This window comes from Notolepis coatsorum, assembly GCF_963971535.1.
Source record: "Notolepis coatsorum genome assembly, chromosome: 7".
Classification (NCBI taxonomy): Eukaryota; Metazoa; Chordata; class Actinopteri; order Aulopiformes; family Paralepididae; genus Notolepis; species Notolepis coatsorum.
This window is the reverse complement of record NC_140171.1, coordinates 70,387,551-70,404,871: the sequence shown is the minus strand read 5'-3', so window position 1 is coordinate 70,404,871 and position 17,321 is coordinate 70,387,551. Positions and strand designations below refer to the sequence as shown.

General features: G+C 43.9%; 1 protein-coding gene across 1 annotated transcript in view; it reads left to right on the top strand.

Moving 5' to 3' along the window:
- lrba (LPS-responsive vesicle trafficking, beach and anchor containing) overlaps positions 1-17,321 on the top strand; it is a 622,382-nt gene that overhangs the window by 302,305 nt on the left and 302,756 nt on the right.

Genomic DNA, 17,321 nt, shown 5'->3' with positions numbered 1-17,321 from the left:
CTCCACACCCTCCCCTCCAGACTCTCACCCCGTCCCCCGAGCTGAGCGAGAAAGGCACCTCCGTCCACAGATATCGTTGTGCGGGGTCAAGGGTGACCGACCTGTCCGTGTCACCTCTGACCCACCCCTCCGAGCGCCGGCCCCCCTCGAGCCGGGGGCCAAACTGATGAGGAGGGATAATGTCGATTTGATGCTGCTCTGCATTGATTATCCCTCTCTCCTCTCTCTTTCTCCGTTGTCCTATGGGTGTTTTGTTGCCAAGTTTATTTTAGCTGATGGAGGATTCATGAATACTAATGCATTGGGGATCATAAGACGGCCAGTGGACAGATCAATGGTCAGGGATCGTGTCAATAGAGTACACTGCTGAGAGAGACGGAGAGAGGGAGAGAGGAAGAGATAACATGTAGTCTTGCTTACACACAGATTATTTTACAAAAGAGAGACTTTGAAGTATTTAAAAACCACATTGCCTATGAATAATGTATTAATAGCGTTTTTATTCAGTATGAGAAACACACTTGTTTTCTCTCACACACACAAGCAAGCATACACACTCACAGACGAGGACAAGTGATAATAACTCCTTCCTCCTGCCTTGTTTGGTTGTGTGCCTTTTACTATTTAAAGCGTCTTGTGAAAAAAATGAAAAGATCTCCGGATACAAAAAAACCACATCTGATTAATGACTCCTCTCTCACCGGCCACACTACCCGGCTTTATCAGTTTTTATTTTCAAACTGAGCTTTTTCATCTGCTCTCTCCCCCCCTCCCCCTCTCCCTCACCCTCACCCCTACCACTCCCATATTTACTTCCCATTATTCACTTCACTTCCTCTCCAAAACGGTAATAGAGTGAGATTACACATCCCGCTGGATGTCAGCGCCACGGCCACTCATAGATTTGGGCCAGTGGGAAGCATGAGAGGGAGGGAGGGAGAGGGAGAGGGAGAGGGAGAGGGAGAGGGAGAGGGAGAGGGAGAGGGAGAGGGAGAGAGGGAGAGAGGGAGAGAGAGAGAGAGAGAGAGAGAGAGAGAGAGATGAATGGAGGGAAGGGGGGAGAAAGAGAGGGAGGAATGGAGGGAAGGGGGGAGAAAGAGAGGGAGGAATGGAGGGAGGGGGAAGAGAGAGAATGACGGGCTCTAATGCACCTATTTGTCATATCTGTCAAGCTGTTGTTTAATGCTAATCTAATCAAAGACAGAATCTGGGTGATTGCCCCGCCGCACCGCGCCGCAACACACCGCTCAGGGCCCGCCCCTCCTTTCGTCCCTAGCCTCCTAGTTATTCTCCCTTTCCTCTGAAGCACCCTCCTCCCCTCCTATTCTCTCCTTCCCTCTCCTCCTCTTTCAGGGAGGAAGAATGGAGAGATTGGCCAATGTAATGTTGATTGCTTCAATAAATCATCCAACCAAAATCTCTCACAGCTGATGCAAATGTAATTTTATTGTTGTAGAGAGGGGGGGGGGGATGGAGGAGGAGGAGGGTGGGTGCTCTACCTTTCACAAGGGAAAAATGGGGAAATCGAGGAAAGTCTTACCTCTGAGCTAAATTACAGCCAGACTGTGTTTGTGGGTATAATTATGAGTGTGTGTGCGCGCGTGCGGGTGCGTGCGTGGGCCAGTGAGAGTGAGAGCCAGTGATTGATGACGTTATTCAGTCAAGTTGTAGGACCCTCCGGCACAGGAAATACTCCAACCCTCTCAACACAGGAAGTGTCTTGGCAGCCATCTTGTACCTCCTTCCCACCCATCAGAGGGAGGAGATGGAGATGATTTTGATTGATTCAAACCCCCCCCCACCCCCCCGCCTTCTCTCTCCGTCGGGCCAATGCGATGTGATACCATCTCAGAGAACGATTTTAATTAATTTCCCCCATGCTCTGACGATGGAGTGGGTCCGGGTTCAAGGGTCAGGAGGCTCAGAGGGGCCCCCGTAGGAGGAGTTTTTAATCAGGGCCTCCCCATGAAAGATGCATGGATGGGCCACATCGGGCCGGCATTGAGGAGGGGATGGTAAACCACCATTTGATAACCACCTTAGTTACTCACCACACTTCTCCCAATTAAAGAACCATTTTGATCACAGACATTAACTGTTGGGGTGGCGTGCGGCCTGGCGCCGGACCAGGCCTCTATTGATCCTCATAGGGACCGCTGCATATACAAAGTGAGGATTAATGATGGCTGTAACAGAGTGCTGTTTAATACAGTACACAGGACAGTGGGTCTGGGGGAATGCGTATAGCGGTGGCAGCAGGCCAGGGAGTCGATTCACAGAAAGAAATGGACACATACAATGCGATTTACACTTTCAATGTGTTATTTTATGGGTTTTGGGGGATTTCTTTGTGGTGGATATGTATTCTATGGTGGTGGGGGACGCCACAATTATGTTTTTATAATGAGACGGGGCTTCCACTGATATATGTCAAACGTCATTCCAAATGACGGTACAGCATGGTAGAGGATGATAATGACATGAGATTAGATTGCAGTCACTTTAGAACAAAATCTAATTGGAATAAATTCCGTTTAGCTTCATATTCTATGGGATGTGAAGGTCAGATTGTCCAAAAGTAATTGATGGTAATGAGAAAGGAAGTTTGTGTAGCTAATCCAACAATTGATGACAATCGGGTTACATGTGTTTGTGTAATCCAATTAGGATTATGTTGATCATTACAATTTTTTGCAGGTAATCCATAACCTGTATCGGAATACATTTTGAAAATAACCTTCGTAACCCTGCACATACAGCATCATCAGACTTAGAATTATTTAACAGATTACACTGCAGGGATGCTGAATACGGACTTCAAATCATACACTTGTCCCAGGCAAGACTAATATTATTTTTGGGCCTATTAGGGCTTGTATTTCTTTTTGTATTATGAAAAGAGCATCATGGCCGGGCCCCCGGAGGGGAGGGGAGACGTGATTCATTCCTCGGGGCGACTGGAACACACTTGCCATGTTCTTAGTGTTGATTTAATGGTCTCAGCCATGTCTCTGAGCTAAGTATGGAGACGTCTTCTCCATCCCAGGTAATTGCATGTGATGGCCTCTTCTTTCAAAAGCAGGCCTTGCATATTACATGAATATCATGGGAGAGGCATCTGCCGGACAAACATCCGTTCACTGAGGCCTCGCAAGGAGAGAGAGGATCACTCCCACCCCATCCTGCATGTGCCCCTAATTCAACCTGACAGTCTCTCTCTCTCTCTCTCTCTCTCTCGCTCTCGCTCTCGCTCTTGCTCACTCTCTTTTGCTCTCTCTGTCTCTGTCTCTCTGTGTCTCTGTCTCTCTGTGTCTCCGTCTCTATTAATCTGTTTCTCTTGTCTCTCTTCTCCCTCTCTCACATCTCTGTCTTCTCTCTTTCTCTTCCTGTCCTGACTCCCCGCTCCCTCCCTCTCTCTCTCTTTCTTTTTCCTTGTCATATTTACGGCCAGCATGTTTCTTTCCAAGACATACACACACCCACACATCTTGCAGTTTCTTTCATCCCAAAACATTAAATGTGTTTGGACCAGTGAAAGAGCATCTCTGTCTCTGTCTCTGTCTCTGTCTCTCCCTCTCCCTCCCTCCTCTGGTCGGATTGTTGAGAAATAATTTTGTTGGATACCGGACAGTCCTGCGATCGGTGGAGTCCACCCCCCCCCCACCCCTCCGCCATCCCATAAATCTGGCCAGTAGCTGCATTTGTGTCCTGTAGATCAGCCATTATTGTCCAGGCCTTCTGTCAGCCCATCTATCCTTTTGCCATTTATCACTAACGTATCCTGTAACATGGAGAGAGAGAAAGAGAAAGAGACATTGGAGGGCTTTACACAGCACTGTCCCATCAAAGGTGTTGTTCCATTTTAGGGGTATCATGATTAATCGACTGAATCAAATACATACATTAGATTGCAAAAAACTTTTAAGTGACTGCATTGATGCTTTGAAACATTTAATTGGTGGCAGTTAAATGTTCCAAAGTGTCTCATCTGATGGGAATACAGTTAAATGTTCCAAAGCGTCTAGTCTGATGGAAATAGTTAAATGTTCCAAAGTGTTTTGTCTGATGGGAATACAGTTAAAGGTTCCAAAGCATCTAGTCCGATGGACATACAGTTAAGTGTCCAAGTGTGACGCCTGATGGGAATACAGTTAAATGTTCCAACACATCTAGTTTGATGGACATACAGTTAAATGTTCCAAAGCATCAGTCTGATGGACATACAGTTAAATGTTCCAAAGCATCTATTCTCATGGAAATGCAGTTAAATGTTCCAAAGCACCTAGTTTGATACCCATACAGTTAAAGGTTCCAAAGCATCTAGTCTGATGGACATACAGTTAAAGGTTCCAAAGCATCTAGTCTGATGGACATACAGTTAAATGTTCCAAAGCATCTAGTCTGATGGACATACAGTTAAAGGTTCCAAAGCATCTAGTCTGATGGACATACAGTTAAAGGTTCCAAAGCATCTAGTCTGATGGACATACAGTTAAATGTTCCAAAGCATCTAGTCTGATGGACATACAGTTAAAGGTTCCAAAGCATCTAGTCTGATGGACATACAGTTAAATGTTCCAAAGCATCTAGTATGATGGACATACAGTTAAATGTTCCAAAGCACCTAGTTTGATACCCATACAGTTAAAGGTTCCAAAGCATCTAGTCTGATGGACATACAGTTAACGGTTCCAAAGCATCTAGTCTGATGGACATACAGTTAAAGGTTCCAAAGCATCTAGTCTGATGGGAATTCAGTTAAAGGTTCCAACGCATCTAGTCTGATGGGAATTCAGTCTGATGGACATGCAGTTAAATGTTCCAAGGCGTCTTGTCTGATGGGAATACAGTTAAATGTTCCAAAGCATCTTGTCTGATGGATATACAGTAAGGTTACATGTTTCAAAGTGTCTCGTCTGATGGAAATGCAGTTCTGAATAATTTCATTCAGAACCACAATAATTTTTCTAAAATGCTATAAAAAGACCCCTGTTGTATTTATAAATATTTTGCTCAATAAAAAAAACTTTGCATACAAAGTTGAACTTTAAAATGTTAAATTTGGAGGGTGGCACAGTGGTCCAGACACAAACCCTAGGTCCCATTTCTGTGGGGTTGTATGTTGAAACTTACTTTTAGTGTAATTTTAGCACTAAGGCTTTAGCACTTAGTAATATATATACTGTACAGTATGTGTGTATATATATATATATATATATACTATATCATATCGACTAGACTGAATTATTGGACGTAAAACCTTTCACCTATAGCGAAGAGGTACTGTGTGTTGGGCTGATCCCAGGCCATTGATGCCAGATAATCCCCTTTAATAGCCATTCAATAACATCAATGATATGATAAGCCTTTAATCCAATGGCTGTGTGTTATCGTGTCTTCCCAGTCAGTCACAGAGCCCGTCCAGCCAGAAGTTAACCTGTTTAACAGATGGGCACCTCTCTCCCAGTCAATGGGCAGAGAAGACATTGACTTCCCCCGAGCACTTGGCTCCTCCTGACCCATGACCTTGTGACCTCCGGGTTACAGCTAGAGAGGCTGGGAGTACGTGGTCACCGCAAGCACCGTGCCCCACAGGATCAATACCCTGACCTGAGAGCCGAAAGGGAGCTTAATGGCCGCAGAAACGAGCCCAAAACAGTCTGTAATAGTAACCAATCCTACACATAACAGGGAAGATTTTGCCTAAAACATAATTCGCTGATGTTATTTCTATGATACTGTACAGTTTCAATTAGTGAATGAACAAGTCTCTCTTTAACACTTTGAGTGCCAGCAGGGGGCGCACGATTTATCGCTTGAATGCCAGCTGTTTGAGACAGATTTTCCGATATTTCATGATTTTCGTGGAGCCATTTCTATATTCTATATTATGGCTATGTGTCTATTACGCCCGTCGCTTATCAATGACTTCCTTGCAGTCAACATGTACGAAACGGATTGTTTTTTCATCGGTACATTCCCGTTTTATACCATTTTGAAAAACGCTCGTTTTTGGAAATGTCCAGAAAAAAATAGATTTTGTGATAAACGCCCTTTAGTGGAATACACAAAACGCGTTGTAATTTTTCTGCCTATTTATGAATTGTTTTCAAATAAACGCTAGATTATCGATAGTATATGTGTACTTATGCACGCTAGAGAAGCGGGCTGAAAAATCTATCTATTTCCTGGTCAGCACCAGTGATGCCAGTAACGCGTTACTAAGTAACGCGTTATTGTAATCTGATTACTTTCCCCCGAAAATAGTAATCTAACGCGTTAATCTTTAAAAGCCAGTAATCTGATTGCAGTTACTTGTCCAAGTGGCTGTGCATTACTATTTCGTTACTATCTCATTATAAATTCATAATGCAGGCGGAATGCAGTATTTTATTTCGTTTTCGACAGTCAAAAATACATTTTGAGCTGTTTTTCTTTTGGGAGTGACGTGGTGTGGCAGTGAAAGGGTTAAATACAAGAATGTGTCCCGCGGCGTGACTGGTCCCTCTGTCTTTGAGTGACTCTGCTTTGGTCCAATCACATTCCCCATCCACAGTCTGCGAATCAGAGGCAGAGTAGGGCGGGTCTTCACAGCACGTCATGTGACATATGCGCCAATCGTGTGACAGCAGGGCTCCGTCGTCGGAGAATTCCACCCCAAAACGCTTGGCAAAATTAAAAGTGAAACCGCAAGATGACTTTTGCGGTTTCTGTTCAGAATTCCACCCCAAAACGCTCGTCTAAACGTAGCCTCAGTCACTACTTCACGGCGGAGGAAACAAAATACTGTCTACCGCTAAAAACAGCACATCCAATTGCATTGAAAGCATCTGGAATCACAACACTAGCCGACGCTTCGACTAGGTACAGGAGGGTTGATGGTGGCAGAGCAAAAGCTCTTATTTGCCAGATTTACAGTTAATTTACATGTTAAAGAGAGACTGATTATATGTTTATAGAGAGACATTTATAAAAACAATTTAATAGTTACAGTTGATATAATTGAATAGTTCAGCCTGCATTTGTTAGATGTGATACACTGGTTTTGTAAAACCACTGGCTGGCTGCTCTAATGCTGTGAGCATCATAGACTGTTGCTTTACTATACTTGATGGTACAGAAGCTGAAGCACTAGTTTAACAATTTACGTTATGTGCAGAGAAACAAGTTAAAAACAATTTATGCACTTTCAATAAAGCGTTTAAAAAAAAACTGTTGGGGGAACGACGACGACTTCGTAACCTAGTTACTTTCAAAGTAACTAAGTTACTCTGATAATCAAGTAATCAGTAAAGTAACTTAGATTACTTTTTAAAGGAGTAATCAGTAATCAGTAATCAGATTACTTTTACAAGTAATCTGTGGCATCACTGGTCAGCACACACACACACACACATATAGGGGACACGTTGAGATATAATGTGAAAAAAACATTACCCCAAGACTGGTCAAATAGATTCCTTACCTCACATTAGGGCTGCAACGATTAGTCGACATAATCGACGACGTGGATCATAAAAAATGTTTGCACTACCTATCTTTGTGAAAGTGGCTTCTCAGCTCTGGTCCAGCTGAAGACAAAGCAGTTGAACAGATTGGACATTGAGCATGACCTCAGAGTTGCTTTGTCTACCATCACCCCAGACTTTGAGACTCTTGTCGGGAGCAAACAACATCCCCAGTTATCCCATTAGTTCCCTGGGATGTTAAGCTAAGAAGTCTGCTAAGAAGGATAATTATTTATTATTATTATTATTTTAATTCATTGGGTTTTTAGCCCTAGTTGCAATTTTGTTGCAACCCCAGTTATCCCATTAGTTCCCCCAAACGTACTGTCGGTCTGTTATGTTAAGCTAAGAAGTCTGCTAAGAGCCCGGTAACGGAGCCGCGCCCACAGGAAGCAGAGATGGATCCAACGCTGGGTACTCGAAACAGAAAATCCACGCTGTTCTGAGGGACCACAATGAATCCGATCGGCTCGGGTTACATGCCTGAGATGTAAAATGTGGATTCCGGATTTTTCTTTTCTCATCCATTTTCATTGAGTCCAATCCAATGCGTGCATTACCATCCGAGAGACGATAGGGGGCGGTATTTTCCCTGTTCGAGCTCAGAGACGGTCCCAATGGTAACGTGAGGCTAGATTGATGAAAAATGAATGGAAATCGCTAATAAAAGAAATAACGATTAAATAACTAGATTTCTCGTCCTTGGCACTCAACGCATGGCATGAACTAACAAGATTTCTCGTGGCTGGCACTCAAAGTGTTAAGCTGAACACCAGAGAGACTCTAGTGATGATGTCATCAAGAGACAAATCCTGGAGCTGCTCCATAGGCTGTGAATAGTGGAACAACTCCAACTAGCTGTAATCCCTACATTTAAATCCAATTCATTTGGATGTAATAGCTCAAACTAAATTTCTATAAGCCCACAAAACTAATTCACTGGATCGACACCATTCACTGGACCGCTAGTGGACCAACACCAAAAAGTGTCAGTTGATGATCACAAATTCAAGTCTTGATGCTCTGATTTCCAGCCTAGGGAGACAGTTGTCTATGCTTAGATGTAGACGTAACTGTCCAAGAACATTGGAATAGTAATACCTTATTATTAGGGATGCTCGATATTGGCTTTTTTACCGATACCGATATTGTCCAACTCTTAATCTCCGATACCGATATCCACCGATATCAACCGATACCGATATATGCAGGGTTTCCCCCCCCCAAAAAACTGAATAATTTCAGGTAATTAACATTACATATCTCTTGTTGTGGAATTAACACAACATTATGCATACTTTTGACAATAAAAATCACATTTTAATGCCGATATCGGCCGATAATATCGGACATCCCTACTTATTATTCATATAAATAAATGTTTTAAAACGTAATTTTGAGGCAGTTTGAACCAACCTAAGCCAGAAGGATACTTCTGTGTGTTGTAAAAATGTATCGTAAACTAAATTGTATGCCCTGCACACAGTGAAACGGTACCTTTCTAGATTGGTTTCTAGCCTCACGGTGCTCCAGGAACCACTTCTCCCTCTGAGGACACTTTGTTTATTCTGTTCTGAAAATGTGTGGCAAGTTCCAATTTCCCTCCAAATATAGTGCAGCTTTGATGGTGACATTTTTTGTTACTATTCAGTTGTATGTGTAGTTACTTAACTTTCACATTGTCAGTGTTAAAATTGCCAACAGAGAGTGATATTGCACTCTCCAATGACTCTGCTAAGCAGGTATTTATACTGTATCTGTCAAAGGAGTCATTTCCCCCATTGCTGCCGTAGCTGACAGACGGAGAGCAAAGGCAACATGTAGTCGGAACCACAGTGAGCGGGGGAGGGGGCAGGAGGTGAGAGAAGTGTCCAGGAATGCGAATGAAACCAGAGGGGACAGAAATACTTACCCCCCCCCCCAGCCGGACCGGCACCCTGCAGTGTGGCTAAACACACACGCAAGGTTCAAGATCATTCCAAAATCAAAGTGTTATTTTCCTTCCCTCCTCCCTTGTTCCCACTCGCCCTGCGCTCCCCTACCAGCGTACCTCCCCCCTTTACACCGATGCCACGCGGCTCTCCATCTGTACCGGCCAGGGCCGTCCTGCCTGCTGGCCAGATCAGGCACTGTGCTTGGGACCTCGTCTTCCCTAATAGACCCCCAACCAATCACAATTTTATTTGAAAGATAGATTCAAAGAAATGTCAGTATGACTGCTGAATTAGTAGTGAAATGATTTAAGATAAGATAAGATATTCCTTTATTGATCCCCTTGGGGAAATTCAGGCAGCATGGGGGAGGGGAGTTACAGGTAGTAAAAAGCAGTGTAAACATTATAACAAATCAATATGCTTAACATAACATAATTTTAATGTTAAAGGTCAACCTCCACATTGTATTTTTGTTCAATAAACAATGTGGACTAGGCCAACAGTGGCTTTCATGAAGAAGGGGAAAAAAAGTATTGAAATTGACCCAGTTTTAGCGTTTTTATCAAACATTTTGTCTGCCCAACACAATCACCACGCACGTGCATATTTTAATCAATGGTTCATAACGTGCGTGTGTAATCGAAATGATCGTCACAACAGGTGCAGGACAACAGGGGGCTCACCAGGGGGCGCTGAGAGTCACACAGCTAGTGGCAGGCAGAGAGCCTTGCTACCATAGATATATGCTTGCTACTACTAGCCGAATGGAAATGTATCTGTTTCACCTCACTATTGCTCCGTGATTATAGCCATCCATCCACCTCTAAAGCTAACCACTATTTGTAAAAGCCACAACCACGTTACCATATTTGTAATAATGTAAATCATTGTGTCGTTGTACACATATTGTGTTTATAACGTTAGTAGATAACATAGCTTAGCTTGGTAGCTATTGTGCTAACAACATATCCCGACATCCGGCTCGCTGGCCGGCATGAACGGCCGACCCGTCCCCACGGGTGCCCTGCCGGGGGGCCCATGGACGCGACGGCGGCGGCAGCCGTAGGGTGCTCGAGCCCGTAAAGGCTAGTGTTACACGATAGCTATGAGCTAACTAGCGCTGCGGGCTCCGGCGCCCTGCGGCCGCCGCTGTTGTCGAGTCCACAAGCTCCTCCGCGGGGACGGGGGCACACAAAGAGGAGACAACCACCCGCAGGGACGGCGGGCTATAGGCTAACGTCAGTGAGTGTAGTGGTCCCGACTGCGTGTAGCAGGGACGGCGGAGATATAGGCTAACTGTGATGCACCGAGTGAGCCACCATTGATCTAGTACTATGACCCGGACGGACATAAGGCATACGTTTCCTGAAGTGACGTCACGGCCGTGCTAGGTGCTAGCGTCTGATAAGCTTTTAGATTTGGCTCATTAATATGCACCTGTTGTCCTGTTGTGACGTCGGCGTTTGATAAGCTTTTTTGATTCGCGCGTGCATGTTATTCGTGCATGGACCTTTTTAACTCTTTCAGAGTGGCATTTCCGGTGTCAAATGGAAAAAAATAAATAATGAAATTATATACCAATGATGTAAACTACCCATAATTGATCAGTAGGGTTTAACCTGGAGGTTGGGCTTTAACACATTGGGCGCCGGGCATTGTGCCCATCATTGTACCCAGTCTGCCAGCACTGTAACCCTATGGAGATGTTTACCTTCTTTGCAGGGCTATAACTTTTAAAATTGTATTGCTATATCGACATTACTATGGCCCATTCAACATCGATTATCTATCGTTCCGGATGTGAGAACGTTATATTTTTTCATTCATACATTGTTGTGTTAATACCTTCGAGAATATAAGTATGTTTTAAGCTTTTCTGCTGTAATTCCAAAAACGCTAGTTATAGGCCCTGACGCATATGATAGATTATCGATTGGCGTGTCTTTCCTATACACGCTATATTAAAAAAAAATATGATCAGTATACATTATGCTTCATCATGCGTGAAGGAAATGGGGGGGGGGGGGGGTCGTTTATAATTCCTTGATAGTCAGTAACGGCTTTATTTAGTATGGGTTGATATATTGATCAGACTGATCGCAAACAAGGAAATGGACAATCGGGCTGAAAATAACGTTAGTGTCCTCTTACCGTTTGCCGATGAGACTGGAGGAAAAAGATCCCAATTATTTGACGCCGATCTCCTAGATCCATTTCCGGTTTGTATGGCGTGATAAACGCCGAAATCATATCGATTATTGCGTTTTTAAAGCAATCCAAATGCACTCGAGTGTTTGTCTGGAGTCCCGTAACAAGATATGACTGCCGGAGGGATTTCCTCGATGCACCGACTGGTTTGACGTGAGTGTAACTCGACCGACCATCCACCAGACGGCGGTATTGAGGGGTTGCAATGTCAGACAGGGTGCCGCTGCAGTCCGGAGGGAGGCTGGATGAATTATGAATGCCATGGCGAAAAAATGAAATATTGATCCCAAAAACGATTTACGCCGTTGTTGGCGTTCAACGCATGGCGGGCAATAACGACTTACGCCGTTTATGGTGCACAATGTGTTAATCAAGTCTTTGTTATTTAATTGGTCAGTCAGCCAATCAGAGGGCCACTAGAAATATCAGTCATCATGTCGGCTGTACTCCTCTGGTGCAGAGATCTGGTAGGGTAAGGGAAGGGCCCCAAAAATAAAAAATAAATTGCTAGGGCCCCCAAAAGTCTAGCGACTGCTCTGGTTCTGACAACGCTCTCAACCCACCCCCACTCCTTCTGCCCACTGGTCCTCGTCTCCAGTCCACTCAGAGGGATAGTATCATGCTGTACATTCTTTGAAAAGGTTCTCTCCTGTGAGACTCATGGAAAACAGAGAAACACCAACTGGTACTTAATTCTGCAGGCTCCCTGCCGATGCCAGCTATGCAGCCCGAAGGAGAGAGGGAGGCGGGGGAACTCTTCCTGACAGGAAGTGAAGTCTAGCTGAGAGGGGAGAATCGGGTGGGAGGCTCCCAAAAAAAAAAAAAAACATGTTTGTGACTTTTAATTTGGCTCCCAACCGTCCTTTTTTTTATTTATTTTTTGCAAATCGGCTTCAAGTGGCTTGAGACCCACGGAGCACCCCCCCCCCCCCCTCGATCGGCATGAGTTGCTGGGGTTATTTATACACACAGCGTAATCATGTTTCAAATAAATGAATTTCCCCGACAGAGCTCTCTCCTCCTGACGGGCACTGTTAATGTAATGTTTTCTTACCTGGCAGGTCCCAAGTTCAAAAGGCGCTGGAATGTACTCCTCTGTCTCTCTCCCCTCGCACTCCTGCTGACATAATGGGGCTCCGGGCTCCGCTCCTGGCTACGGCCTGGACATTTATGTTACGGTTTAAGCCCTTTCAGAATAGCATGCGATTTAAAGGTTATTTTCACCATTTGGAGAAGGATAATATTGGTGTGTACGCACACTGTTATCTTTTGTTTGGATAATGCAGTTGGATGTTTGGCTAAGTAGGTCTGTATCCACGGTGGGTCCGTGGCTGTAAAGGTTATATTATTCTTAATGGGAGAATGGCAGAGCTCCAGTAACGTGCAATGATGAAGTGCCCTTTTCAGTCCTAAACTAGAGATCACTGTCCAAAGCTCCAGTGTGGAATCGGTCCAGCTGTCAGTCCTGTTCTAGCTTTGGACGGCTTTGATGAAACCGTTTAAATGGTTGGTTTACCTTTGTATACGTATGTAATTTAGAGACATTACAGGGTAAATTTGTTTTTCTACTTGGTATGTTGTTGTTTTATGTACTTATATATATATACATATTAAGGGATATTCTCGACTAATCGATTAGTGGTTTTCATCAACAAAATGTAGTGCTTACCAGAGATGTTCTGATCATATCATTCAGCATGAAAAAAGTATATAAACCTAGTCCTACTAACTGACTAACAAAGACTTGGTCGACTCTGACCCAATGGACAGATTGATCAACCAAGACAGCAGCCCTATAAATATTACAATGAATATGGCTTTGAAGGAATTCAAAACTATGCTAAAAAAAGTGCCACAATTAAATATCTAATAAACTAAATACCACAGTCTTTATTAGACAACCAACTACATTAAGACTGGGGCAACATTTTTATATATTACTACAAGTACCATGTCCCTTTTTAAAAGGGGCACTTTGTCGAACAATGCTGATGAAATGATGACAAAATAGCAGTCCCTACTGCAATTCCTATTGCTATCTTATTGTGTTATTTGGTTGTAAATAATGCTTACATTTGCAGATATCCACTTTAATTATGATCAATTATTATTCAAACACTTTGAAAAGGGATTTAAAAGGTTCAGTTTATATTTCAGAGCCTTCTTGGTTGCTGCTGGATGGACTTCTCTACCACTCTATAACTTTCCTGCCCTGCGCCTCCCAGAGCTCCCTGGCGGCTCTCTTGTTTATTCGCTTGTTTCAGGGGCTCTTTATTGCATCGTGTTTGCGCAGCTGCGAAGGAGAAGTCACTACATGAGGGCCACATGACCCTCGCATTATAAATATTTAGACGGGAGGAAATATTCCTTTAGGTGTGAATTTGATCGTTCCAAACAGCGGCGCGAGTGTCTTCCGTGTGTATGTTTTTTTAAAAGCCAGATAGCATCTGAGAAACAGGCAGGGGACTGTAGAGTGATAGGGGCAGGTTAGATTAGAACTACACTCTCAGGTTGTTTGAGAAAGGAAATTACCTCGTCAAGCGGCTTTATCAATCGGCCAATAGCGAGAGTCGGAACTGCGATTGATTGATAACGTAATATTTGATCGTAAACTCTAGAATTATTTTCCACTTATCTGATAAGACATAAAAAAAAATCTATAGAGGGAGGAGGGTTGATTTCTGTTCATAAACATTCAGGTTACAAATGACAATAAACCACTTCCCCTACTTCTGTCTCTCTGTTTATCACCAACATATAAACATTTAATGCAAAACGTCAAAATATGTCACCACTTCCCCATCATAACGTAAATGGTGAGACCGGCACATTTCTCTAACCACGGGGAGCGCGCAGACGGGACCGATCTTATCGTCTCGGATTTATAGAATATGGATAACATGCTGAAAACATAAAACAATGCTTTTCTCTCCCTCTGCCTTGCTTTCTTCTTCTGCGATTTCACTCGTACTGTATGTCAGCATGTAATTGAATTTCACTCTTGATCAAAGCAATACAGTAGTGGCTCTGGTTGTATACATGTGCCTTTTCATCCCGCCTCTCCACGGTGCGATGCCCGGGCGCTTACAGGGCTTACTTCATGCCCTCTTTGTCTCGTCTAAAGTTCAATTCCCCAGCTCTCTTCATAAAAACAAACAAATACTTGTGATTATGACTGATGGCACAGAGGAGCACAAGTGACTTATTTACTTTTTCTTTTTTGGGGTGGGGGGGGGGGGGGGGAATCTAGACTTTTTCTCCCCCCCCCCCATGTTTGAACGTTTCTTTCTTTGCCGTATGTTGTGGTGAGGCTGATGTTTGAAGGGGAGGCCTGTGTCTCGTCACTGGTGAGTAGCCAGTATATTTAGATGTTGATTATGGATAATCAGCTGTAATGACGGAAGTGTGTGGCATGTGTGTTTAGACTCAATGCCATCATCTGGGTGGGTGGGGGGGGGGGGGGACAAGAGAGAACTGGCTTATGGACTTCATATTGAGACTGGCATTTCTATGAACGGATCACAACCCTCCCATTCAGTCATTTTACGTGCACACACACACACACTCGCACATACATGCACGTTCACGCGCCTCTTCTCCTCTGTGAAACACTTGGCGAACAAAGCCGTCTCGTCGACTGGTTTCCGATCGGGATTTAGGGATGTAGCGGTTTCTCTGGACCCATCATCTATTGGGGAGGTCAGGTTAAAGGTTGAAAGGTCACAAATGGATGCTTGTATCCTCTCACCATCAAGAGCCTCCGTGGTCATGGCCTCTATAAAAGCCGTGACACCGCTGACCAGCGGCTAGCCCCAAAAATCCAATATTCTATCAGCGACCTGTCCCAGCATGGCTCTTTGTCACCGAGAGGAGATGTCCCTCTGATCAGGGTCATTGCTTCTTTAATTCAACTAGAAGAACCATTTCTCAGCTCATAATGACACCATTAGTCTTGCTAGCACCTTTTTTTGTCTGTGCATCCAGCCCCCCCCATTTAACGAAATGCCAATGGGTTCCTCTCTATGGCATTTGTCAAATGTAATAAAATAATTATAAACCTTATGTTATTTAAGTGTCTGTAACCTGCATTATTGTTAGGGATTGTGTTCTAGGGAATAGATATTTGTATTTTATGTGTTGTCTGTTTTTGAAAAACACCAGACGCACTAGGCTTCAAAGTCGTGATAATTTAAAGGGAGCTGCGTGGAGGAAATAATTGAATCTTAAGAGTTGTCTCCTCTTTCATGGTTTTCCAGAAGAAGAAAAAAAACTGAAAAAGCCCCCAGTGCGACCCTGTTTACGACCTCACTTCCTGTGGTGTTTATTTCAGTAACAGCAAGCGTAGCGTGGTCTTTGGCCCAGCCCTGCCCGGTCTGGTCTAGAAAGCCGCAGGGCCGGCGCTCATGGTTAATGTCCTTCAACTGTGAACGGCCCCCGAGGCCACTCTCACACACTTCCTCCAGGAGTTAGAAACTAGGCCTCGGCCACAAACACACTGCCAGCAGCCCGACTCCACAACACCGTTTCCACTCTCCGGCCGAGGGCCCCGGAGCTCCTATTCCCCGCGGTGCCCCTCTCTCTATTTTAAATGTATTGTAAACACACGCTCACTGCCAATACGGCCAGCCGGGACAAAAAGCACTTCTGAATTAAAGGCTAAAACGTGAGTTTGTTGTTGTCCCCTGTAAAAGTGCGGGTCAGTCCCTGAGTGATGGTATACAGGCGTTTCTCAAACTAGAATGGCTCCCGTTGGGCTTTTAATCTATGATTGGTTCTGATTGTGTTTTTTTTTCATCCGCCGTGCGTGAAGGGAAAAACCTGTACTGTTGGACGGTGTTGAAAATCATCGCACGCACTCAGGAAAAAAAAGGCTCTGATGTGTTTTTTTTGTTTTTTTTAGGAATGGTTGTAAATGGAGCTTTCCTTCCTCTTTCTACTCGAGCACTGATATCTTCTGTCCTGTGGGCTTTTCTAAGTTTACTGAAAGACCACTCTGTACATAAACACCCGGCTTCCTCTATCAGCCAAAGAGATGATGAGAGCACTGTGAAACACACACACACACACACACACACACACACACACACACACACACACACACACACACACACACACACACACACACACACACACACACACACACACACACACACACACACACACACACACTCACTTCTCCTTCAGATTTCAACACAGTTAAACTATGTTTGTTTTGGTTTCATTTGTGTTTTTTTTTATATGTATGTATATGTATATATATATATATATATATATATATATATATATATATATATTATTGAAATCAGCTACGTCCTACAACCCTCAAGGTTGATTAAACTATGTTGAAAGTTGTCTGTCTGTCTTTTCCGTCACAGGAAACAGATACTACTGAGACGCATTCCAGGTTTATCAACAAAATGACATTATTGAAACATTTGGAGCAGTTTTGGGAGGGGGGGGAGGAGGGAAAAAAAACATGGAATGTTCATGGTTTGATTAATGATTTTTTTTAAGACCACTTTGGTTTATAAGGTCTTTAACCTGAGGTTTTTAAGCCCCCCCTCACCCCGCTCCCCTCTCCCAAGAGAGGAAGAGGGAGGAAAGTGCTGTGAAGTTCAGACAGACACCCGTGACCTTGTCGCTTGTATTATTATTCTTTTGACGGTTTGTG